The sequence below is a fragment of the Suricata suricatta genome, chromosome 9 (assembly GCF_006229205.1).
Source record: "Suricata suricatta isolate VVHF042 chromosome 9, meerkat_22Aug2017_6uvM2_HiC, whole genome shotgun sequence".
In the NCBI taxonomy this organism is placed as follows: domain Eukaryota; kingdom Metazoa; phylum Chordata; class Mammalia; order Carnivora; family Herpestidae; genus Suricata; species Suricata suricatta.
This window is the reverse complement of record NC_043708.1, coordinates 38,465,127-38,490,129: the sequence shown is the minus strand read 5'-3', so window position 1 is coordinate 38,490,129 and position 25,003 is coordinate 38,465,127. Positions and strand designations below refer to the sequence as shown.

The 25,003-nt window shown below is 37.5% G+C and overlaps 1 long non-coding RNA gene across 1 annotated transcript in view; it reads right to left on the bottom strand.

Annotated features, from left to right (window-relative positions):
- Positions 1 to 953: 953 nt before the first annotated feature.
- LOC115302451 overlaps positions 954 to 25,003 on the bottom strand; it is a 38,692-nt gene continuing 14,642 nt past the window's right edge. Inside the window, exons 2-3 of the long non-coding RNA XR_003913475.1 lie at positions 1,266 to 1,345; positions 954 to 1,115 (exon numbers count right to left, since the gene is read on the bottom strand). This is a non-coding gene — a long non-coding RNA (uncharacterized LOC115302451). The remainder of the gene's footprint in view (positions 1,116 to 1,265; positions 1,346 to 25,003) is intronic.

The window sequence follows — 25,003 nt, the reverse complement described above, 5'->3', positions numbered from 1 at the left end:
AAGGAAAGGTATTAAGCAGGCTGTGTTGTAGCTTATAAACAAGTAATAAATTGTATCATTTATCTTGAATGTATCATAGATAAGCTGCTATATAACGATTGCCACTTCAGATAGCTGTGAAATTAGGTGATTAACTAGTTGTTACTTAACCTTCCAATTTCTGTATAAGTCTAATTACATGAAACAGAAGTTGGTGTTTTGATTTTTTACTTTGCTTTTCTGTTTGGAGTGTCATTGTAACTACTGTATTGTAAATGATGGAAAATAATTGCATATGTTAAAAAATATGAAACTTTATAAAGTAAAATAAATAAATAAATAAGAAAAACATGCAGTCAGTAGATTGTCAAATATCTATGAAGTTTTATTATATGCAAGATTTACAGAGGATTCAACCACATGCTATACAACTTCATGTTCATCCATGCTAGTGATATCTTCTGCATGTGACCCATGTCTCTCAACTTCCCAGTTGGTGAGGAGGGATGTAAACCTATTCATGCCCAAATTTCAGTGGCCTTGAGTCCCATTCTCCCTACTTAACCACATAAAACACATAAAAAAATTTTTTTAATTAATCTCTATGCCCAGCCTGAGGCTCAAATTCACAACCCCGAGATCAAGAGTCACATCCTCTACCAACTGAGCCAGCCAGGCACCCTCACCTTCTTTTATGTAGTTCCCTCTTGCTAAAGTATTTCTAGGAACTCCCATGGTCCTTACAGGAATCCATAAATAGTCCCAGTTGTCCCTTGCCGCTGTTGGTGGCCAAATCACAACTCAGTCTCAGGATCCAACAAATCCATGGTGGTTTCCCTTTTTGGCTGACCCCTGCCCTTGCTGCCATTGCCTCCACCGGGTGACAGTGGGGCTGAAACTGTGCTATGCCCCAATGCCAGGGGGCATAGTTGTTCTCATGAAGACAGAAGAATCTATTTTTACTTTTGCCCACCTGGAGTCTCAAAGCAAGATTGGTTGAGCTCCCGAGTATTACATAGACTGATACCTTCTTTCTTTCACCACCTGTTCCAGGACCCGAACGCCTCCAGCCTCTAGAGTTCCACAGAGGTGCTGCCCGAGTGTTACTTATTCTCATTCTTTGCTGTCACCACTGCCTGGATGTGGACAGAGCACAAAGCCCTCCTTGGCTCAATGCAAGCAAAACAGGACTGCAGTTTCCTTGAGACTGGTAGACCTTCAAGGTGGGGTTATACCCGAAGGCCATAGATCCACATTATCGCTCAGGAACAGTAAGAAGAAGGTACCTTCTGGGTTGTAGTCAGTTTGTAGAGGGGAAGATGTTCCACCACATGTCGGCTTCAGCCCTTAAATGCCACGGCCTCTCCTGTGCAGACACAAAACCCCACATCTTAGAACATGGGATGTAAATAGAGCTGACTCTCACTCCATTTTCTGCAAGCATTTCCCACAATTTGGTTTTGATTATGGCTGCATATTTCCAGACTCCAGGCATACAAGGATAAAATCTTTTTTACAGGAGGTTCTTTGGCACATATGTGAATCAGTAAATACAAAATAGTGCTGGGAATCCCTATCAGTGCCAGGGATGTGCCATATTCCCTCCAACTTCCCAGCCTTTGCTATTCCTTCTATCTCTCTTTCCTTTTCCTCTCTCCTTTCTCAGGTCATTCATTCTGAGTAATTCCAGTTTTCCTTTGGGTCTGACATCTTTCCTCTGTGAAGACTTCATTGACTCCATGCCTCCAAATTCTGAACTAGGTACCCTTCCACTGTTCTCACATACACCTCTCAACTTGCCCTTATTACACTTTAGTGTATTTGCATGTTTGATTATCTCTCTCCCCTAGAAGACTTAATCCTGTGAGGATGGGGATTATAACTATGAAGAGGTCAGCACTTGCTTCATCCTCAACAGAGACACTACTGGCATTTGTGGAGTGTGGCTTAGCTCCACTCTCCAGAAACCTCTGTGTCTAAGGTAGAGGAGAGAAATAGCTATGTGGGCAGGATATTCTCTTTTGGGCTAAGTCATATTCAAATGAGAAATATGACCAAACTGTGGTATGGCCAATGTGAACCATTTTAAGCGAACGATTCGATTCACCTTTGTTCCCAATAATAACACCAGTGACAGAGGAACTGGTTGATGATGCAACCTTGTTCTTCAAAACAGAAGATCTGTCAGCTACTCAATCGTGGTGTGATAAACCTGTCTGTGAAAACTAATGCTTAACATAGAGAGACTTGAACTTAGGAAGTCCTATTATTGCAACTACATAGTAAAGCTCCCTTTACAATAGCTTTGCCAGTAGTAAAATTGTTAGAATAGCTGCAAATAAAATCGGCAGGTTTGCGAAAATTGAGAAGAGTATTGTACAGAGCCAAGTGTGGCAGAGAGGAAAACAGGAGCTGGAGCTGGATCTCCACCACTTTGCTGTTTTGTGCCTCACATCTCTAGGAAGAGGAACAGGCTGGATGAGCTTGCCTTGTTCTCTAGCATGGGTAGTGGGTCATCACTGTAGGCAAAGGCCTACCCCGGACCAGTGTTGGGCAATAGCATAGGTCACTGCACCTGAACTTTGTAGAATGTTGGGCTGCACAGTAGTTAGGAGTTTGGGTCTCAGAGAAGCAAACTTGGGTTTGATCCCTGTGAGTGAGCCTCTTACACACTGTGTGACCTTGGACAATGCTCTTGCATAGGCCTCAGTTTCCTCATCTGTAAAATGGAGATGATAGTACCACATTTATCAGGTTGTTGTGATGAAGTGATAAAAGTTCTAGCACCTAAAGTGCTCAGAACAGTGCCGGGCACACTCCCAATAAATGCTTGCTACTCCTGTTAACTGACTACATGGTTCACAATACATTTTTATGCTCATGATATGTGTCTGCTTTTCAAAGCTAGAGCAACAAATAGAGTATCTGCCATTAGTAATAGAGCCTTTCTCACAGTGCAGCATTGTTCCGTCCCCACATTGTCTATGGTTTTCTCAAACACACATGACAGCTGCTATCTATGGCATTGGGAGTCCTGCCTCAGTAGGAAATATGATCAGCCCCCATTATTTCCACTTCAAGGAAGCATTTGTGGAAGTCAGGTACTGGCATGTAGCATTTTTATCTATCTCATAAGCTGTGGCAGTTGATGGTGAACACTGAAATACCTATAATTATTTCTTTTAAAGAAGGGAAACCATGGTGATTATTATTATTGTTACTTATTGCATTATGGTACATTGTAAAAGTAACAACTCTTTTTTGAAATTCATTTAAAAATTTTTTTTAATGTTTAATTTATTTTTGAGACACACAGAGAGAGACAGCATGAGCAGTGGAGGGTCAAGAGAGAGGGAGACTCAGAATCCGAAGACAGGCTCCAGGCTCTGAGCTGTCAGCACGGAGCCTGACACGGGGCTCAAACCCCTGAAATGTGAGATCATGACCTAAGCTGAAGCTGAACACTTAACCAACTGAGCCACCCAGGCGCCCCTTGAAACTCATTTTTAAAAAGGGATATTTTTTCTTTGTTAGTGAAGCTATACACCTTATATTATTACAGACTTCCTGGCATGGTTCCTAGCATTTACTAATGAACTACAAATATTCCTTTGTACATTTTCTGGGTAACAACCAGGAAATGGAAACAAGCAAGATCTGTACTTATCAAAATTCAGTCGATCAGATATTCAAAACAAACTTATAATGGAGTAAAATAAACAGATTTTTTTTAAAAAGCAGTCCACAGAAATAGAATACAAGAAAAACATTGGCTTTCTTATGGAGAGATTTACTCGTTCATAATTAATTTATAAGTAGGTTATGTCATAATGAATATTTCAATCCATTTTCTAAGTTTGTTGACTTGTAAATTCGGTAAGACTTAGCCATAATCTTGAGAATTGTTGGGAGGGAAAGTCAGGTATTTAGAGACAGGGAGAAAAGGCTTTTAACTTCTTAAGTTATGAAAAAGACAATCCTCCAGTATTCATTGCCTATATTCACAGTGTGAAAAATCTGCCACCCATTGTATTGAAACTGTAGGGGTCTCCATACCACTTGCTGGAAAATCACTAAGGAAACAAGTTTCGTGAGATTACTTTCTAGTTATTTTTATTTTTGTCAGGGTCACAAAGTGACTTAACGACCTAGAGTAAAGTACATGGGATGGAAAAAGATCCTTCTAATTTTTTGACTGATGAGGCAAAGAGGCGCTTTTAGGGGTTTTCTATTCTAGTATGGGTACAAAAGTGGATTGGGTGAGTTTCAGAGATTTTAAAGATATTGCAAAGACTATGAAGGATTTAGCTCGTTCTTTAAGTCAATTTGCCTATGCTTTTATTAGATGACAACTATAATTTGTTACATGATAACTATTTGCCACGATAATTTAAAATAAAACTATCAGTTCAAAGCAGCATCTCAAGACCTTGTTTTAAACCTCTCCCAACCCCCTGCCTCCCTCCCAGAATAGAGATGAGAGTCAGTGAAACACTAACCAGATTTGCCACTGATAGCACTGAGTCACTCTCATGATGTCGTTGGTCATAAAAATCTTTCTTATGTTTGTAGAGTTGTAGCAATAAAAATGATTATGAATCTTATTAAAAATGTGAAAGTTGTAATGGAATTAAATTTAAGCCATAGAGTAAAAGTCTGTATCATTTTTTAATTTACTCTTTTCTGTTTCCACAGAAGCAAATTATATATTAAAAAAATTTTTTTTTACTGTTTTTATTTATTTGAGAGAGACAGCATGAACAGGGGAAGGTCAGAGAGAGAGGGAGACACAGAATCTGAAGACAGGCTCCAGGCTCTGAACTAGCTGTCAGCACAGAGCCTGATGCAGGTTTCAAACCCACACACGAATCGTGAGATCATGACCTGAGCTGAAGCCAGACGCTTAACCGACTGAGCCACCAGGTGCCCCTATAAAATTTTTTTAATGTTTATTTATTTTTGAGACAGAGAGAGACAGAGCATGAGCAGGGAAGGGGCAGAGAGAGGGAGACACAGAATCAGAAGCAGGCTCCAGGCTCTGAGCTCTCAGCACAGAGCCCGACGTGGGGCTCAAACTCATGAACCTGAGATCATGACCTGAGCTAAAGTCGGATAATTAACCAACTGAGCCACCCAGGCACCCCAGGACAGAAGCAAAATATAAACTTTATATTATTACAATTTTCAACTGTTAATGACATTATTACTTCTGTACTACAGCCCAAACAGTGAAAGTTTGCAATGGTTTTGGTCAGTTTCCCTGCTTCTACTCTCTCCACAGGGCCTTCTTAGAAACAAGCATGGCTTTGTTGGTCACCTTGCCCAATACCCTTTCCCACAGGATTAAGCACACACTTCTCAGATGCAGATTCTTTCCATACAACAGATCTGAACCATTCCCTTTACCTGGACTCCTCCTGCCTCAACTTTGTACTCCAGCAAACTGGACTACTCACAGAAAGCAACTTTTCCTGTCCACATCATTTCTACCTGCTGAAACCCTATCATCTTCATTGCTACTAGGCATTGTTTTCCCTGTGCTTACTACAAGCCAGATAATGCTCTCAGCACACCACAGTGCATCATCTAGAGTAATCCCCATCACAACCCAGGAAGTGAGTAATAACACAATACCTGAATCTAACACGTGAAAAAGTGAGATGACTTGCTGCAGGTCATACTACGAGCGCGTGGGATGGAGCCAAGAGTTGAGGACAGGTCTGTGAATTCCCTCCTCAAACCACCTCACCACGTGCTGCTTCACAACTTTCTCAAGAGCAGCCTCTTGAGAGGTTGTAAAGCTTTTGCCTAACTTCCCATCTAGTTTTGATAGATCACTCCTTATAACTGGAGACGGGGACTATTTTCTGTTCATCTCTGTGCCGCTTGCAGCACCTTCCACAGGCTGCATCACATAATGGGGGCTCACTATGTACCTGTGAAATCCAATTTACCTGGAGAACAACTCATCACAAAATGTCATGGTCCTGATAGTAAATTCAGCTGAACTTTGGAAGAGAGAGGTTGAACTGTCTCAAATGGCTTCCTGTGAGGGTGGAGCTAGAAGTGGTGATAATGTAAATGAAATCAAGGGAGGAGGAAGGATCATGGCCTACATGAGGGACTATGAAAGTAGTGCCTACTAGATTCAATGACTTAATGTGCTTTGGGAAAGGTTATGAGATTGGATAGATTAAATGGGCTTTATGGATTATAGAATGCTATGAGTGCCAGGCAGAGGAATGCATATAAAGCTTCCTGTTCTTTTACATTCTTCTGTGACACTGTGTTCCCGACATTCATCTATGCTATTGTGCGTAGTTTTAGTTCATTCATTTTCATTTCATAGTGTATAATATTCTATTGTATGGCTAATATCACAATTTATTTATTCTAATATGGATGAACATTTGGGTTATTTCTAGGTTTTTTACTATTATGAATTTTGCAGCTATGAATGTTTCTGTACATGTTTCCTGGTGCATATACCTAACAGTTGCGTCATATGGCATGGATGTCTTCAAGTTTTTTCGATAAGGCCAAATTGTTTTACCAAGAGATTGTAACAAGTTACACTCCCACCAGCAGTGTATAAGAGTTTCTCTTCATATTCTTGCCAACACTTGATTTGGTCATACTTTAAATTTTTTGCTGATTTGAGGAATATGAAATGTTATCTCAAATTTGTTATTCTGAAATTTTTTATTGTTGGTCTTTTCCTCCACAGTTTGTGCTTTTAGTGGCTCGTTTAAGAAATAGCTCCCCATCATCAGGCCACAAATATATTCATCTTCTGAAAGCGTTATAGTTTTGCCTTTCACATTCAAGTCTATAATCCACATGGAATTTCCATTTAGATCTGTGTTTGGAAGTGTTCTTTTTTTTCCTATGCTCCTTTCCATGTTTGTTAAACTGTTAAAAGTGAAGGAGTTTGGTGTTTAATCTCTGTAGCATTTTTAAACTACTAAACTCAATGTCTTTGATGATTATAAAACCATGAAAGTTTTCTATCATTTCTTGAGTCAGTTTTATGATTTATGTATATTTTTAGAATTTGTCCAGGGGCGCCTTGGTGGCTCAGTTGGTTAAACATCCAATTCGGCTCAGGTCATGATACGTGCTCTCTCTCTCTCAAAAATAAATACATATTTTAAAAAAAGAATTTGTATATTTTTCCTAAATTTTCAAATATATTTACAACAGCTCATAATATCCTCATAATTAAAAAAAAATCTCTGCAGCAACTGTAGTTGTACTTCCTTTTCATTCTTTTTTTTTTTTAAATGTTTTTTTATTTTTGAGACAGGGAGAAACAGAGCATGAGCGGGGAGGGGCAGAGAGAGAGAGGGAGACACAGAATCCTAAGCAGGCTCCAGGCTCTGAGCTGTCAGTACAGAGCCCGACGTGGGGCTCAAACCCATGAACGTGAGATCATGACCTGAGCCAAAGAAGGAGGCTTAACCAACTAAGCCACCCTGGTGCCCCTTCCTTTTCATTCTTGATTTGATTTATATATATCCTCTATTTTTTTACTTTATCAATCTTTATGTAAATTTATAATTTATGTCTTTTCAAATAGCTAATTTAGGACTTTCTTGATTCTCCATTTTCTGCTTCACGAAATTATGCTCTTTATTATTTTCTTCCTCTTTTTTCTCAATTTATACTGCTTGTTTTTGTAACTTCTAATGTTTAGACTTTCTTCCTAAGTATTTTTTCCTGTGTGAAGAATCTTTATTTATTTATTTTTAAGTAGTTTATTGTCAAATTGGTTTCCATATAACACCCAGTGCTCTTCCCCACAAGTGCCCTCCTCCATGTCCATCACCCTCTTTCCCCGCTCCCCCTTCAGTCCTCAGTTCCTTTTCAGTATTCAGTAGTCTCTCAGGTTTTGTGTCCCTCTCTCTCCCCAACTCTCTTTCCCCCTTCCCCTCCCCCTGGTCCTCCATTAGGTTTCTCCTGTTCTCCTGTTAGACCTATGAGTGCAAACATATGGTATCTGTCCTTCTCCGCCTGGCTTATTTCGCTTAGCATGATACCCTCAAAGTCTATCCACTTTGCTACAAATGGCCATATTTCATTCTTTCTCATTGCCACCTAACATAGTATTAAAAGACTGAATTTTTGATTGGGAATCCTGGGTGAATTAGTCAGTTAAGCACCCAACTCTTGATTTGGGCCTGGGTCATGATCAGTTCATGAGTTCAAGCCCTGCATGGGGCTCTGTGCTGGCAGTACAAAGCTTGCTTGGGATTCTGTCCCTCTTCCTCTCTCTCTGTTCCTCCCTTGCTTGTTCTCTCAAAGTAAATTTTAAAAACCTGATTTTGGGGTGGCTGGGTGGCTCAGTCGGTTAAGCCTCCGGCTTCGGCTCAGGTCAGATCTCACGTTCGTGGGTTCGAGCCCCGCGTCAGGCTCTGTGCTGACAGCTAGCTCAGAGCCTGGAGCCTGCTTCTGGTTCTGTGTCTCCTTCTCTCTCTGCCCCTCCCCCTCTCATGCTCTGTCTCTCTCTGTATCAAAAATAAATAAAAAACATTAAAAAAAATAAAAATTAAAAACCTGATTTTTTTTTTGTTTTATCCCAAAAGTTTTGATAGGTAGTATTTTGTTATTATTTGAGTCTCAATATTTTCTCATTTTCATAATAATTTCTTTATTGATCCATGAATTAGGTATGTTTCTTCCTTTGTCTTATTCTTTGATTAATAATCATTTAATTTCAATTTAAAAGATCAAATTTCCTTGAACTTTTATAACTTTTACATAGTTATTCAAATTGCCTTAGATACTTCAAAGTGCGATTATAAATTCAGCATATCTGATTCTCTCAAACACTTCAGACATCTAAAATGTAGACTTAATCGCTTCTTGGCCTTTTGGCTAAGATCAAGTATAAAATGTAGTCTTAAGCATCAAAATCAACAAGAACTTTCTGAGCATGAAAGTTAGACTCTACAACTGTGTAGCTGAAATTCTCTTAACTTGTTCACATATCTGAAAAACACAGGGCAGACCACACTATGATAGCAGAACTCATTGATCCACAAAAGTGTAATTATTTTTTAAAATATCTTCCCTAAAGTTGTAAATTTATCCATAAAAAATGGAATAGAATGCCTTCTTAAATGAGCTGAATTCACTCTATCACTTTTGCTACTCAAAAGTAGGATCAACAGACCAGCAGATCAACGTTCCCTAAGAATTAGCCAGAAATGAGGACTCTCAGCCCCAAACGAACCCTCCTACGTCAGAACCTTTAACAAGATCTGCTAATATGTCTCATTGACCTCCATTCTAAGGTGACTTAAAGGAGGCTGGGAAAGGAGAGGCAGAGCCAGGCATAATGGAAACCTGTGTCTGGGATTTATCAGGAAGCAGAGAGAAGTTTCAGGCAGTTCCCAATGGGGAATCTCCCCCTTTCCCATTTCCACACCTCCACATCCTGAAAACAAATAGGTGAAAATGGGCAGACAGAAAAAAAAGCGGAAGCAGTAACTAAGGCTCCCTTGTCTGAGGCTAGCATATTTACTGGCAAGAATCAGCCAGTGTTGACACCTGATTTCCTGTGCCAAGTGAGCCTGTATTAGCTGCTGCCTGATGAGAACCATTAAGTCAGTAACAGACTGTATTTCCATTGCAGTGGCCTTTTCAGCAATACACAACAAGAAGTCACATGGCTAGGTCATTAAATTGTTGGCCTAATTGATTGGCCTAATTATCCTCACCTATGGAAGAAAAATCCATAACTGGGAATAAAAAGGCACTAGCTGTGAGGCAGTATTTCTGGATTATAATCTCGCACCAGACTCTGGCTCTGCTGTGCAAGCTTGATGAAATCTCCCTTAATTTCTCTGGACCACAGATTACTTATTGAGCAGAGGGATTAGTTCCAAAATAATTGGTTTTCCAAGATTTCCTGCTTTCAGACTACCCAGGCTATCCTGGAGTCATGTACTTTTCTAGAATCTTCCAATACCATTTATTAAATAATACTATGTGTGACAAGGGCTCTTCTTATGACTTAGGGCTCAGCAATAGAACTCTTTGAGCTTTTTGCTCAGCACTGAAAGTTCTAATCCCTATATTACCTCTACCACCCTCAGGAATCAAGAAGAAAATTTCCTAAAGAACAGTTCAGTGTGGGGAGACTTACTAACTACCGACTTCTTCTGAATTAATGATACGAATGGGAGTTGCAGACTCTGGACCTTGCTGCTTGAGTTGGAATCCCTAGTCAACCACTGAATATCTGGTTTTGGATAAGTTAATTAATCTCCTAATGCCCCAGCTTCTGCACCTCTAAAATGAGGCAAATAATAGGAAACATCTCACAGGGTTGGTGGGTAGGTTAAATAAGACAACACATAGAAAAAAGAATGTTTGCATTCAATTATAATAAGCTGTGTTTATGAAAACATTCAAACTGAATGTAAAATACCACATTAAACACTCATTTGGTACATAGGTTATCCCAAAATATTTTAAAACTGGTTTTTCCATGCACTCTTGTGAAAAAAAATTACTTCCTGGCACTTAATTATGGTGGTTATGCCATACAACAATGAGATTTCCAGAATCATTGATCTGAGTTTTCTTTACCTGAGCTCATTGCTGTGAGAAGAAAACAGCTAGAATATGGCTGGCAATTGACTCTGAGTTTTACTTTTAACAACAGTAGGACTTTTAATCCTCACATTCAGAGTAATACCTGTCAATCACCTTTTTCCTAATTAAATTTACCTGGAGTTCATTTTAAAGAAAATAATTTGTTCAGCCAAAAGTGGTTGCATATTTATGCTACAATTAGTTAAGAACTCCACAAATGAACCCTTCCCCCTGAGCCTCTGTAAAGAAAGGAGAATGCAGTTGAGAGCCTACAAGATTTCAAAGCAATTAAGCTTAGAAATGCAGGTGTTTGAAACACCTGTTTCCCCCTCCCTCCCATGCCGACGCCCTGGCCACCCCTCATCAGTAGGTTAAAATAATTAACTTACCCTATTGGCAGAAAAGCCCAAGAACTGCTAAGGGCAACAAGTCTTCTTTTCTCCCCTTTCTCAGATTAAAAGAGAAAAAGAAAAAGATTCATGGGTGGTCTGCAAACTGGAGGGGGAAAAACTTTCCTCTTCTTAAAAAAAAAAAAACACAGACAAAATCAAGTGACAAGAAAGACATTGTCTCCCTCAAGCAGACTAAGTGGCTTGCTTGGGTTCAGAATTCTATGTTTGTTTTGTGCGGGTGATTGCAGTTCTGTTCAGGAGCATGAAAAAGCCTATTTTAAGGGATATTTATGTGAAGAAATAAAGCAATTGGGGAGGATGTGATTTTGCCTGACCTGCCTTTTGTGAATACCTGCAAATTTATATTAAATCTCAACAACAGAGTTCCTCACAAAGATAAATTGTGGAAGTTTTATTGGGGCTTTAAAAAAAAGGGAATCGTCCATAGCTAGGAAGTCAAGAGATTGTTGAGGGGGGGGGAAGAAAATTATTTTTGGCAATTTGAATCAATTCACTTTTGGCCTTTATGCTTTGTGTATCTTGGCTTTGTTTCCCTGAGTTCCATTAAGGCTATCTTTGAATACTATTTGGCATAACTAGAAAAGATCATAAAGGCAACTTTATTTTTATGATTACTGTGCTATCTCTGAAGCACAAATTTCGGAAACTTTCAGCATTTTAATTGGGATAGATATTTTCGGAAGATGGAAGGGATGATACAGGTAAGAGATCTGATGAAGTTGGAAGCTGGTTTGGTATACATGCAAATATGCATACGCATTTATGCTTTCCATTTTTTAAAAGATGATTTAAGGTGACTTCAGTTAGATGTTGGATGTTAAAAGTTTTCTGACAACGTTCACATGAAATACAGATTATAGAAAGCAAAGGGCCTACTGCATACTGTTAATTCAACCCCTACTTCTGACCAATATGTTTATTTATATAATGCCTTAAATTTTTAAAAGCATTTTTCCACTTGAGGTATGTAAATCTGGTCTCATAACAGCTATCCCAAGAAGGAGGAAATTAAAGGGATGGGTAGGGCCTTCCATGGAGAGGGAAAGAAAGCAGCTCTCATGATTCAGGGAGCCTTAGGCAACTGGCCATAGAATAAGTGATAAAACTGAGACTCCTGAACCACCCCTGCCGCCCCGCCACCCCAGTGCTATTTCTATCACTATCCAGGCTAGAGGAAGTCTTCTCCACTGGGCACTGCATTTTCACAAACTAGGGGCTAGTCTCCTTGTTAATGTGGCAAACTCCTGAAAGCAGCAGTATTTTTAAATGACCAGCAGGTGGCAGAGTAAACCCTGTTCCCAAATCTATTCCGTGACATTTAAATTATTTGAAAATTAACGGATTAAAAAATTCAATACCAGCTCAAATAAATTTAGCATTCAAGGTTCCATTAAGATAACAGCATCAAAACATTTAATCTAAAGACTTAAGACCACTGTCAAGCTAAATGCTGACTATAATGCATTCTTGCATTTTTTTTTCTTCCTTAGCATTGTAACATACCGCAAAGTCATTTTAAAAAATTACAATTCGTTCCTTTCCTCTTACTGTACTATAACTGAGTTAGAGAGAAATGATGACTTATTACTCATCAGAATTTATTTTCTGTATTAAGAGATCTTTGTAACGGTTATCTGAATGTGACATGAATCCCTCAAACAGTACAGCTCTGTCTAGGTTTAGGAGTGTCTTTATTAAGTGTTCACTGTTAATCACCCGTTTCCCAGCCCCTTCACCCTGGCACTATGGGAGGCTGGCCTACATGAACGTATGGAATTATATTACACTCCTGTCTGCGTCCTGAGCTCCTCACAGGCAGGTGAATTGAAGAAGCCTCTCTTCACCAGAGCCGCCTTCTCCTTCATAGTGTCTTCCCCATAGTGCTATGATTCTAGGGCCTGTAAACCTTGAAAACACACACAGTCCCCAAACTCTTTTGTCAAGTAGTTTCTTCAGCTGTTTTCATACACTGTTGGCAAGCACCAATAATGATAAGGGGTTTCTGTCCAAACATTTTCAGCAATTTTTACTTAAAACACAATCATATATAAGCACTGTACCCAGACACATTCTCATTGCCACACATACACGCATTTACCATTGCATACATGTGTAGATATCCGCATACATTTATATAAATATCAAATCTCATCACAGCAAATTTCATTGGATTACCCAATTTCCCATATTGTTGGAATTTTGATGCCTCAACCATTTTTTAATTAAATGAAAAGAACTAGGTGAGAAGTGATAGGGACTAAGTGATACCATCCACTTCCTACCATGTATCACTTGGAACTCAAAGATATTTTATGTTTATTTTTTTATATGAGATTTGCCATATGTACAAGTTGATTCAAAAAAAGCACACATTGAAAATATATGTTAATACCTATTTATATATGCTTGTCTTTTTTTTTTTCCAGAAAAAAAGATTTCAAAAGGACTTACAGAGTTATATGAGAGTTCATATAGAATCACTAGGGACAGGATGAAAAGCCAAGGATGGTTAAGGGCTTTGCTCAAAGGCATGGAGCTAACTAGAGATTGAAGAGGGACTAGAATAGGAGGTGTTCATCGAATGTTTGTGAATTAAATAAGATGGAGAATAATTCAGTGAGACTTTAAAAGATGTGTTGGTGAATACGTGAGCAGCTGTTACAGGAATCAAGAAAACAGAAAGGGTTCTGAGAAGAGGTAGAAATGTATATTTTGGCGCCTATGTGGCTGAGTCAGTTAAACGTTAGACTTCGGTTCAGGTCATGATTTCATGGTTCGTGGGTTCGAGCTTCACATCAGGCTCAGTGCTGACAGCTGAGAGCCTGCAGCCTACTTCGGATTCTGTGTCTCCCTCTCTGCCCCTCCCCTCTCTCAAAAATAAACAAACCTTAAAAAAATGTTTAAAAAAGTAACGTATATGTTTGTGGCACTCTATAGCTGGTGGAGGGCAGGCACAGTTGCTGATGGGTGACACTTGTAAATGGATATTTAAAAGAAAGCAGTCTCTTTGGAAATTTGAAAGGAATGTCTTCTTCCCAATTCCAGAGCATTTTGGAGAATGAAATAGAGTTCATTGAGAGCTGGGAAAATAATCCTTGCATTTCATCTTTATGTATCAAGGAGATAATTCTAGCTGAAGAGAAAAATCCAGTAACTGTTTCATTTATGTTACAAATATTTTAAAGTATTTATCTGCCAAGACTTATTAAATTTTATTAATAACTGACCTTTCTATAATTACACAATACCTTCTGTGAGTTAATATGTATTTAAGCTGACCAAATAAAGGTAAATATTAATAGTGAGCATTAGCCATCTACTTGTGCTCTAAGTCACCTTAATCACCAATTGAAGAATGGGGCATATTTAGTATACCTCAAATCCCGTCATTAAAAAACATTTTTTTAATGTTTATTTTTGAGAGAAACAGAAACAGAGTGTAAGTGGGGGAGGGGCAGAGAGAGAGGGAGACACAGAATTCAAAGCAGGCTCCAGGCTCTAAACTGTCAGCACACAGCCCCATCCGGAGCTCCAACTCACCAACCACAAGATCATGAACTGAGCCAAAGTCGGACGCTTAACCGACTGAGCTGCCAAGGTGCCCAAATCCTGTCAGTTTTAAATTAATTCAAGGGAATCAAACAGAACAAAAGAATTCATCAGGAGTGGAATAAGTGTGTTGATGGTGACTTCATAAGTCATTTTGCCTTCCTCTGAAACAGAAAATTCTGTTTCATAAGCATGTTAAACTCCTTCTGTGCCAAGCCTGTACATAAACATACACACATTTTACAAGAACCCTGAACTCTCCTCTTCAGTATTATTTTTTATGTTGGAACAATGCTAAACCTACATAAAATCTGCTTTAAGAATGTACACATTTTGTTTGCTTTTCCAATTATGTGTTTATTTTACAGATTTGGTTGAGAGCTAGAATATTTTTTCCTGTTTCATCTTAAAAGCCTAAGGATCAATGCCAATTGCATACTTAGATATCAAGGTGACTTTTCCAGCTGTGCTCCAACTGTTTTCTATTGTGCTCGCTACCATGTTCGCGGTGTCATTTTTCTGATTTGAGTGAAACCTATGCAAGACATTAATTGCATATCATTACTGGTCCTTGCTCTTCTTTTCAATTCTGGCATATATGTATGCTCCAAGAGAAATACAGCTGATAAACAAAACAGCAGTATATTCTTCTGTACATTGTTAATGAGGCAAAGAGTAAGTGGGAAATTCATATTAGCCAGCGTATATCAGGGCATTTTGTGGGGCCCTTTTAAAAAAGTCCGTTGCTCTATTTCTACCACAATCCCACTTCAGATCTAAAATTCTGGGGTCTTTTTAGCCAGAAGGATATTAATTGTTAATTCTTTTGATTATAATATTGCAGAAATTTGTAGAGCATTGTCCACTACTCTACAAGTAAAATATGCTGCTATTTAAGAGCTAGAGGAAATGCAAAAGAGAAAAATACAGATGTTGTTAGGATAGTTCCTGATAATTTATTACTAAAACAATATTTTGGCCTGTATTATCTACAGTCTGGATTCAAAGCAGTCAAAAGAGTGAGCTAGTAGAACCCACATTTCAAGTCACATTTAAAACATTTTCTAAATCTATGACATAAAAATGCTAATTTCAATCTTAAATTTGATAAATCCTGTTTTAATATGGAGATCATAAAAGAATAATTACCAAATGATGTAAAAATTATTTATTCAGAGAACCTTATAATCTCCAGAGGCACATCATGAATATTAGGACCAAACCCTTCAACCATTATGTATTACTACTTTAAAAGTAACTTTCTCTTTTGTTCAGCCAGAGGATACCAAAGATTATAAGAAATGTGAAATCCACCAGTTATTAACTTCAGCCTGACTAAATAAGAGCAAATGTAATTAGAGTATTTTTATCAGAGAGCAATTTCTGGAATAAAATACACATGTGTATTTTATTGTGTTTTAAGAATTACAGAGAGCATTAATTCAAAATGAGGAAATTTTTGGATTCAACATAACTTGTAAAATTTGCCTTTCTTTTCGTATGTCCAAATGATTGATAATCTCACATTTTTGCTGCAGTGGCTAAGTACAATACTTATTTGACATTTTGTGTATCAACATGAACTTATTTTAACTCTAAATTTTTGTAGGTTTAAGTGTGTTTCCTGTAGTTTTATTAATGGAGAAAAATAGAATACTTTGAGTGAGAATAAAAATTCATCCTCAAAGGTAACATCATTAAGGGAAGAAAATATCTTGATAATTACTAATTGATGTTTGTAACACATTCATTGTATAAGAGTATTTTAGAGGGCCAATGGCCTGAAATTATACTTTCTTACACTGAAAAAGGTTAATTAGGAATTGAGCTCAAAGTTAAAATTTTGAAGGTCAGCTGCTATGCTGTTGGGTCCTGTGACCCTGTCTCAAGTAATCACAGCATTAACATACAAGTTATAGCTTTCCTTTCACTTGATGACATAATCTCTTTAATTGGTGTCGGGAAGACTGCATGTGAAAGAACCATGGAAAACACCTAGAGACTATAATTTTACTCTCTCCATTCACAAGGCAAATGAAACAAGCTTTAAGAATGTACGAAAGACTCATTACAATCCCTTGGCTGTCAACACAAAGCCCTCACATTTCAACCAAGAGTTTTAGGAATGATCAATTCTGTTTAGTTCTAACTTTGGCTAGTGAACTATTAACCTTTTCAGAAAAACTGGTGAATGCTAAATGTCAGATAATCTTCTATGAGAAAGCTAAGAGGGTAGATAATGTGGTTTAACTGATTAGACATAAATGTGAGAAGGTAATATTTGCAAAGTTATTAAGCATACTCTGAAAGAAACTATTGGAGTGAGACTCCCTAACTCTTACATTTCCACAACCTTTGACATCATTCTCATAAATTCCCTGTGGCTCATCATGCCGACTTGATATGGCCCATTTTCACTTGAGAGTTTGAAGTCACCTTTTTATAGGGAATTGATCAGCATTGTGATACTATTTTCCCAATAGATTCTGCTTAGTAAAGAAGAAAGCTACTGTGAACTAACCCTTGAAATACCCACTATGAAACTTTTGCAAGGATATGCTTTGGGAGAAGGAAGAAGGGAATACTAAAGTGTGCTAAGCCTATCAGCATCAGTTTAACAAGTGCTGCGAAACAGAAAGGGCCTGGGTCTGTTGTTAATGCAGTTCCTGTCCTTAGAGCACTGTTTCAGTTTTGTCACCTTTCATGATCTTTTTACCTCTTGAGTTCCTAGATGACTTTTTAAAATTAGGTAACCATCCAACCAAGGAGTACTGTGCCTGGACTGCTTTGTGCTAAGGCCTGGAACTGGGTGCCATTAGCAATCTGCAGAATATGGGAATGTGCCATCTAGCAAAGATATGAAGTCATCATTTGGAACTGGCTCATATTTGGCTATGATATAAATACCGGACCTTCCTCTTGTACCCTGTCTAGAAAAATCTGTACCCTGAGGGTATGGAAAGAGAGAATGTGTAAAAAAAGCAGGTGGGTGTTCATGATTGTAGACAGTACAGTACTGCTTTCCTATGACAACTACTAGACAATTGCTATACTGTGTATTGACAAGTTTTTAATCATGTCTCTGTGCAGATAATAAACTGGTATTATGGGATCTATTTTGTGTTTCATATAATCTTCATTTTCCTGCAAGATGCACTGTATACACACCCAAGGCTAGAAAGCCAGAAAATAGCCTATTTGTTGCATTATTCAAATTTAGCCACTACAACAGTTTTATTAATCAGCAAAATAATGATGCACTTAACCGTAACTTGCTTTGTTTCACTCTGTGCCAATTTGGTGTAGCATCAGTAATATCAAGAACTCACAACTTGATTATGCCCTGAAAACTGAAATATTATCTTTCACCACTAAATAAAACCAACAATCCTCTTTTTCCATTAGAATTTTCAGCAAAATCTGAACTCTATCATCTAAGTTAAATGGTAACTTATAATGAGAGATATATATTCTTTTATTACCTGGGAGCTTTCCTCAGAAAGAGGAAATAAAAATCGCCTGTTAATGTACTGCAAATCTACTAAGGTCTATTAGTATTTCCTCACTCCCTTCAAAAAAAGTCCTGAAAGTGATATCTCCAAGATAGCAACATAGGTCATTCCTGACCTTACTCCCCCTCACAAAAACTAACCCCTATTCAGGAACAAGACACTGTTGACAGAATTCTAGAACATTAGGGTGAGGCTAAGGAACCTCCTGCGCCTTAGAGACCAAGACAGACTGCATTAAAAGGGTAAGAGAAGTGACTACATGTACACCACATTGCCTCTCCCTCAGAATAGCACAGTACCATACAGAGAAGCCTCCCTTGAGACACTAGTTGCTCCAGTGGGAAAAGAGAATCAGCAGTACAACTAACCGCCCCCAGCATTGTGGGTCACTTTGTGGAAGCCCCTACTCTGATCTCACGTATGGGGATGGCAGGAAAATCTGCTCAGATATAAAGGATGTGGATCCTCAGATGTGAAGTTTTGCTGGCCCTAGTTTGTCCACACCCCAGCAAGGTGCTGAGTCACAGATCCATCCACTGTTAAGAGTCCCTTCTAACCCCATCTAACCAGCAAGTTAGTAACAACTCCTGGAGGCTCTGTTGCCCAGTGGTGCTTGGGCTGAGAGGTGGATAGGCACAGCTAATCACCCCAGAGGCAAGCCAATATTGGAAATGCAGGTTTCCAATGCTATACACAGGCAGAGGGATCAATCCTTAGCCAAGCCTAAAGATAGCTCCTAGTCCTTTCCCACTGGGGAGCCTATTTGGGAAATTGAGAGTGGCCTAGGACATTCCCCATCTATCCTGCCCAGGAAAGGGGGCTGAGACATAGCCCCACTCTCTGTGGAGTATATTCTGGTCTTATCTAACTGTGGCACAGTGGTGTTCCAGCTAAGAGAAGTACAGACAGAAGTGATAGTTTGCAGGGCAATATCAATGGTCTTGTTTGGCCAGAAAACATGGAATGTGGGTCAGATTGAGTTAAAATAACAAAAAGCTTTAGTGCTGCTGTTGCTTCTTCTGCTGTATCTGAGCAAGGAATCTAATTTGTAGCCCTGCCCATTGCTGAATATAGCTGGAGCCTATCTGACCAGGAAACCTAACCAGAGCACATAGAAAGCTGTGTAACTCATTCAACAGTCCTCCAAATAACAGCATTTGAACAGTGAGCACAGCCTGTGGATTCCCGTCTGCAGAGCAAAACCTCACCAGGCCAGGGAATTCAGTGTACACTCAGGCCTGATTCAGGCCCCTAACCAACGAACTCTATAGGCCCTGGGCCTGCTGCCCTGCCAGGGCAGGGAAGCTAATTTATAGCTCCACCTACTGATTAATATAGTACTAAGTCCCAACCATCTAGTAAGGCTGACCAGAGAATTCAGACAATTGTGGAGCCCATCGTACAACTTCATTTGAATAGTAGGGAGCAAGCTTGCAGTTCATTCCTGCTGTTCTGTGCTAGTGGTATGCCCCTGTTTCCTGTCCTCAAAGTTTAAACAATTGCCATTCCCAGAAGTAGACTATAATACTGGTTCTTAACTGCTCAAAGATTATCAGGAGACATAACCAGAAACTCAAACTGAGCTGGCCAGTGAAGAAATATCTCTGCTAAAGCAAACCTTTAAGAAGAGCCCCATTATCCAAATGCTCAGATAACAGTGTAAAAAATCAAAGATCAAAAAGAATCAGGTAAAATATAACACCATCAAAAAAACTAATAAAGCTAATCAGTTATGATTAGCTTTAGAAAGCTAAAGCTAAAGAAATGGAGATCTATGAACTGTCGGGCAAAGAATTCAGCATAATCCTCTTAAGAAAGTTTAGTGTACTACAGGAAAACACAGACAATTAAATTAAAGTAAGAAAAAAATAGACAAAACAAGAAGTTTGACAAAGAAATAGCAATCATCAAAAACAAAAACCTAAGAAGTCCTAGAGTTGAAGAATATGGTAACTAAACTGAAGAATTCAATATATATTTTAAAAGTAGACTTGACCATGCATAAGAATCAGTAATCTGAAGGGTAGGACATTGAAAATTACCCAGTCAGAGAACCAAAAAGAAAAAATAAGAAAGAGTGAAGAAAATCTACAGGAATTACAGGACACAATGAAAGGAACCAATATAGGAATTTCAGAAGGGAGAAAGAGAAAGAGACAGAAAGTATATTTAAAGTAATAAAGGTTGAAAACTTCCTAAACCTGGGAATAGAAATGAATATCTAAATCCATGAGGATTCAGAATGGGCTGAACCTGAACAAAGCCATACCAAGACACATTAAATTGTGAAAAGGCAAAGACAAAGAAAGAATTTTAAGGGGAGCGAGGGCAAAAAGAGAAGTTACATATAAGGGAAACCTTATGATACTACCAGTAGATTTCTCAACTGACACTTTTCATGCCAGTAGAGAATGGGATGACATATTCAGAATACTGAAAGAAAGTAACTGTCAACCAAGAATTCTATACCTGACAAAGCTCTCATTCAGAAGCAAAGAAAAGATAAAGATTTTCCTGAACAAACAAAAGCTAAGGGAGTTCATTACCATCAAACTTGCTTTACAATAAATGCTAAAGAGAGTTCCCTAAGTGGAAGTAAAAGAATGCTAATTAACTTCATAAAAGCACAAAAAAGGTAGTGTAAATCTCATCAGTAATGGTAAATATATACTCAAAGTTAGATTCAGCAATTTGGTAATCATGGTGTTGAATTCATAACTCCAGTTTAAAAGTTAAAAAATATATATATTAAAAATAATTATAAATGAGGTAACCTGTTATAATTGCACTATAAAAAACATGTCAGTTGTAACAGCAAAGACCTAAAATGTGAGAAGTAAAAGTGCTAAATGTATAAATTCTATTGAAGTTGTTATGAATTTAAAATAGGGTGTTATAAGTTTAAAATATTTTATGTAAATCTCATGGTAACCACAAGGGAAAATCTTGTAGTAATTACACACAAAAGAACAAGATAAAGAAGTCAAAGCATACCGATACCAAAATATATCAAAGCACAGGAAAAGAGCTGGATAACAAACAAGGAATAATACATCTACAGAATAAGAAAATAATTAACAAAATGGTACTAGCAAGTCCTTACATATCAATAATTACTTTAAACATAAATGGATTAAATTCTCCAATCAAAAGACACAGAATGATTGAATGGATTAAAAACCCAAGATTGAATAATACTCTGCCTACAAGAGACTCATGTTAGCCTTGAAAACACATACAGACTGAGAGTAAAGGAGGAAAAAAACATTTCAAGCAAATAGTAACCAAAACAAACAAAAAATATTAGCTATGCTTAAGACAAGAAGGACTTTAAACTAAAAGTGGTAAAAAAGAGACAAAGAAGGTCATTATATAATAATAAAAGGGTCAACAATTAAGAAGATAGAATTGTAAATATTTATGTGCTGAATATTGGAGCACCTAAAATATATCAATTAAAAATTAACATTGCCAAAAGGAGGAATAAACAAGAATACAATAATAACTGGAGACTTTAATAATCTTATTTTCTGCAATGGACAGATTACCCAGAAAATTAATAAGAAAACAGTGGATTTCAATGACATTATAGATGAAATGGATCTAACAGACATATACAGAACAGGACAATATACATTCTTCTCAAGGGCACATGAAACATTTTCTAGAATAGACCATATGTTAGTCCACAAAATGAGCCTTAGGAAATTCAAGGTGATTGAAATCATACCAAATATTTTCTCTGACCACAATGGCATACAACTAGAGACAAATAACAAAAGGAAAACTGGAAAATCCATAAACACATGGAAATTAAACAGCATTCTCCTGTACAACCAATAGATCAAAAAGAAATTAAAGGGGAAATAAAGTATCTTGAAACAAATGCAAACAGAATGTAATGTACCAGAATTTATGAGATATAGCAAAAGCAGTGCCAAGAGGGAAGTTCACAGCAACAAATGCCTACATTAAGAAGCAAGAAAGAACCCAAATGAATGACCTAACTCTATATCTTAAGGAATTAGAAAAGAACAAATTGAACCCAAAGTTTGCAGAAGAAAATAAATAATAAAGATTAGAGCAGAAATAAATGAAATAGAGAACAGAAAAATAAAAGACTAAACAAACTAAGAGTTTGTTCTTTGAAAAGATAAAAATGGACAAACCCTTAACCAGACTAACCTAGGAAAAAAGAGAAAGGACCCAAATCAACAAAATTATAAATGAAAAAGGAGACATTACATTGATACCACAGAAATTCAAAGAATCATAGAGGTTATTATGAACAACCTATTCACCAACAACCAACTTCTGGACAATCTAGAAGAAATGAAAAAATTCTTAGAAACCTACAACTTACAAAGACTGAATAGGAGGAAATAGAAAATCTGAATAGAGCAATTGCTAGTAAGGAAATTTAACTAGTAATCTAAAATCTCCCCAAATAGAAAAGCCCAGGACCAGATGTCTTCACTGGTGAATTTTAGCAAACATTTAAAGAAAAATTAACACCTAGGAATGCAAACTGGTGCAGCTGCTCTGGAAAACAGTATGGAGGTTTCTCAAAAAATTAAAAATAGAACTTCCCTACATCCCAGCAATTGCACTACTAGATCTTTACCCAGGGGATGCAGATGTGCTGTTTCAAAGGGGCACATTTACCCCAATGTTTATAGCAGTGCTATCGACAATAGCCAAAGTATGGAAAGAGCCCAAATGTCCATTGATGGATGAATGGATAAAGAAGATATGGTGTATATATAAATATATACACGCACACACACACTGAAATATTACTCAGCAATCAAAAAGAATGAAATCTTGCCATTTGCAACTATGTGGATGGAACTGGAGGGTATTATGCTAAGTGAAATTAGTCACAGAAATACAAATATCATATGGCTTCACTCATATGAAAAATTTAAGATACTAAACAGATGAACATAAGAGAAGGGAAGCAAAAAACCATATAAAAACAGTGAGGGGCATAACTCTTAAATATGGAGAACAAACAGAGGGTTACTAGAGGGGTTGTGGGAGAGGAGATGGGCTAAATGGGTAAGGGGAGTTAAGGAATCTACTCCTGAAATCATTGATGCACTATATACTAACTAACTTGGATATAAATTAAACAGTAAATTAATTAATGAATTAAAAAGAAAAAAAAGAAAAATTAACACCAATCTCTCTAAAACTCTTCCAAAATATCAAAGAGGACCCAAAAAATTGAAGAAGAATATTTTTAAGCCATAATGAGGAACTAAGGAAATCTTACCATTTGCAATAACATGGATGGGCCATTATGCTAAGTGAAATATGTCAAACAGAGAAAGGCAGATACTGTATGATCTCACTTATATATGAAGTCTAAAAAAATAAAACAAAACTCAGAAGACATCAGATTTGTAGCTTTCAGGCAGGCAGTGGTGGTGGTGGTGGGGGTGTTTAGAGAAAGGTGGTCAAAAGGTACAAACTTCCAGTTATAAGATAAATAAGCACTAATGTACAACATGACTATTGCTGACATAGGAAAGCTGTTAAGAGAGAGTAAATCCTAAGTGTTCTCATCATAAGCAGAAATTTTTTTTCCGTTTATTCTTTCTTTTTTTATTATATATACATGAGAAGATGGATGTTAGCTAAGCCTATTGTGGTAATCATTTCACAACATATGTAATCAAATAATCATGATATATGCCTTAAATTTACACAGAGAGATATATCAGTTATTTTTCAATAAAACAAACAAACAAAAACAATAAACAAAGCCCTTAGCTTGACACACATGTTTCTGTATGATTTGGCCTTTAATACATCTTCACCTCCAGCCTCCCCCCATGTTGAACTTCTCTTAGACAGTCAAAGCACCATGCCCTTTCTCTTTTTAGAATCTTGTACAATGTCCTCTTTGCCAGAACGTCTCTTTCACTTGGACAATCTCGAACTACACATCCTTTAGGAGTTAGCTCTGGTAGCATTCTCCCAGAATATCTGCCCAGTACGGACAACACTACCCTATATTCTGGGCCATATACCACTCAATGTATTCCCTTACATACCAAACTCTATCTCGACATTTTCACACCATGCTGTAATTGTACGATACTCCTCAGTTTCTCTTGAAGCCTAGGACTCTATTTTTTATGTCTAAAATCCCAGCATCTAGAACAGTATTTGGCATTAGGTAGGTGTTTTATAGAAGTTTGTTGAATGCATGTTTTGGTAAGAAGATTTTAATGTTGGGGAAATCACTTATGTTTTGTAAAAGTTTTATATTTTGTATGATAAAATTTTTGAATTATAGAAACCCAGACAGACATTAATGTTTGCTAATCTATTTTAAAATAATTTCAGTATTATTTCAAAATTAATTAATTTAATGATCTGGTTTTAAAACAACTGTGATCTAACTATGCTGGATCAGTCCTCTTAAAGATCCCAATGTAATCTTTTAATAGGAAATCAAACTAAACCCTACACAGGTCACTTTAATGGTGTCCTCTAGATTAAGAAGATGAGCTATTGTGCTCTCTGCTTGTCTCTTCTCCTATCTTTGAGCCAGGTTAAAATTTTAATGGGTCTGCACAGAGGGCACGATCAAGAAATCAAAATTCTCTCTACTATTTTTGTCCAGTTGTTTTGCAAATGAATGAGCATGCATTGCCTGTGTGCCTTCAGCAAAGCAAGCATTTGTGACAGAACTCTGAATAGAAGTTTTCCTGTTTACCTTCTTATCACTTGTTTAAGTTCTAAGGAGAAAGACCTGGCCATTTTGTTATAGAATGGGTATTTTCAATGCAAAGAAAAGAAAAAAAATCACAGTTTTGAGTTTTTACAATGTTTGCCCCTTTTCCCAGCAGGGATGTGTTTTGAGTGCCAGGAGACAAAAGTGTGGCCTCAACAAGCAGAATTTTAAAAAGAACATCATTTTCATTATGTAGTCAA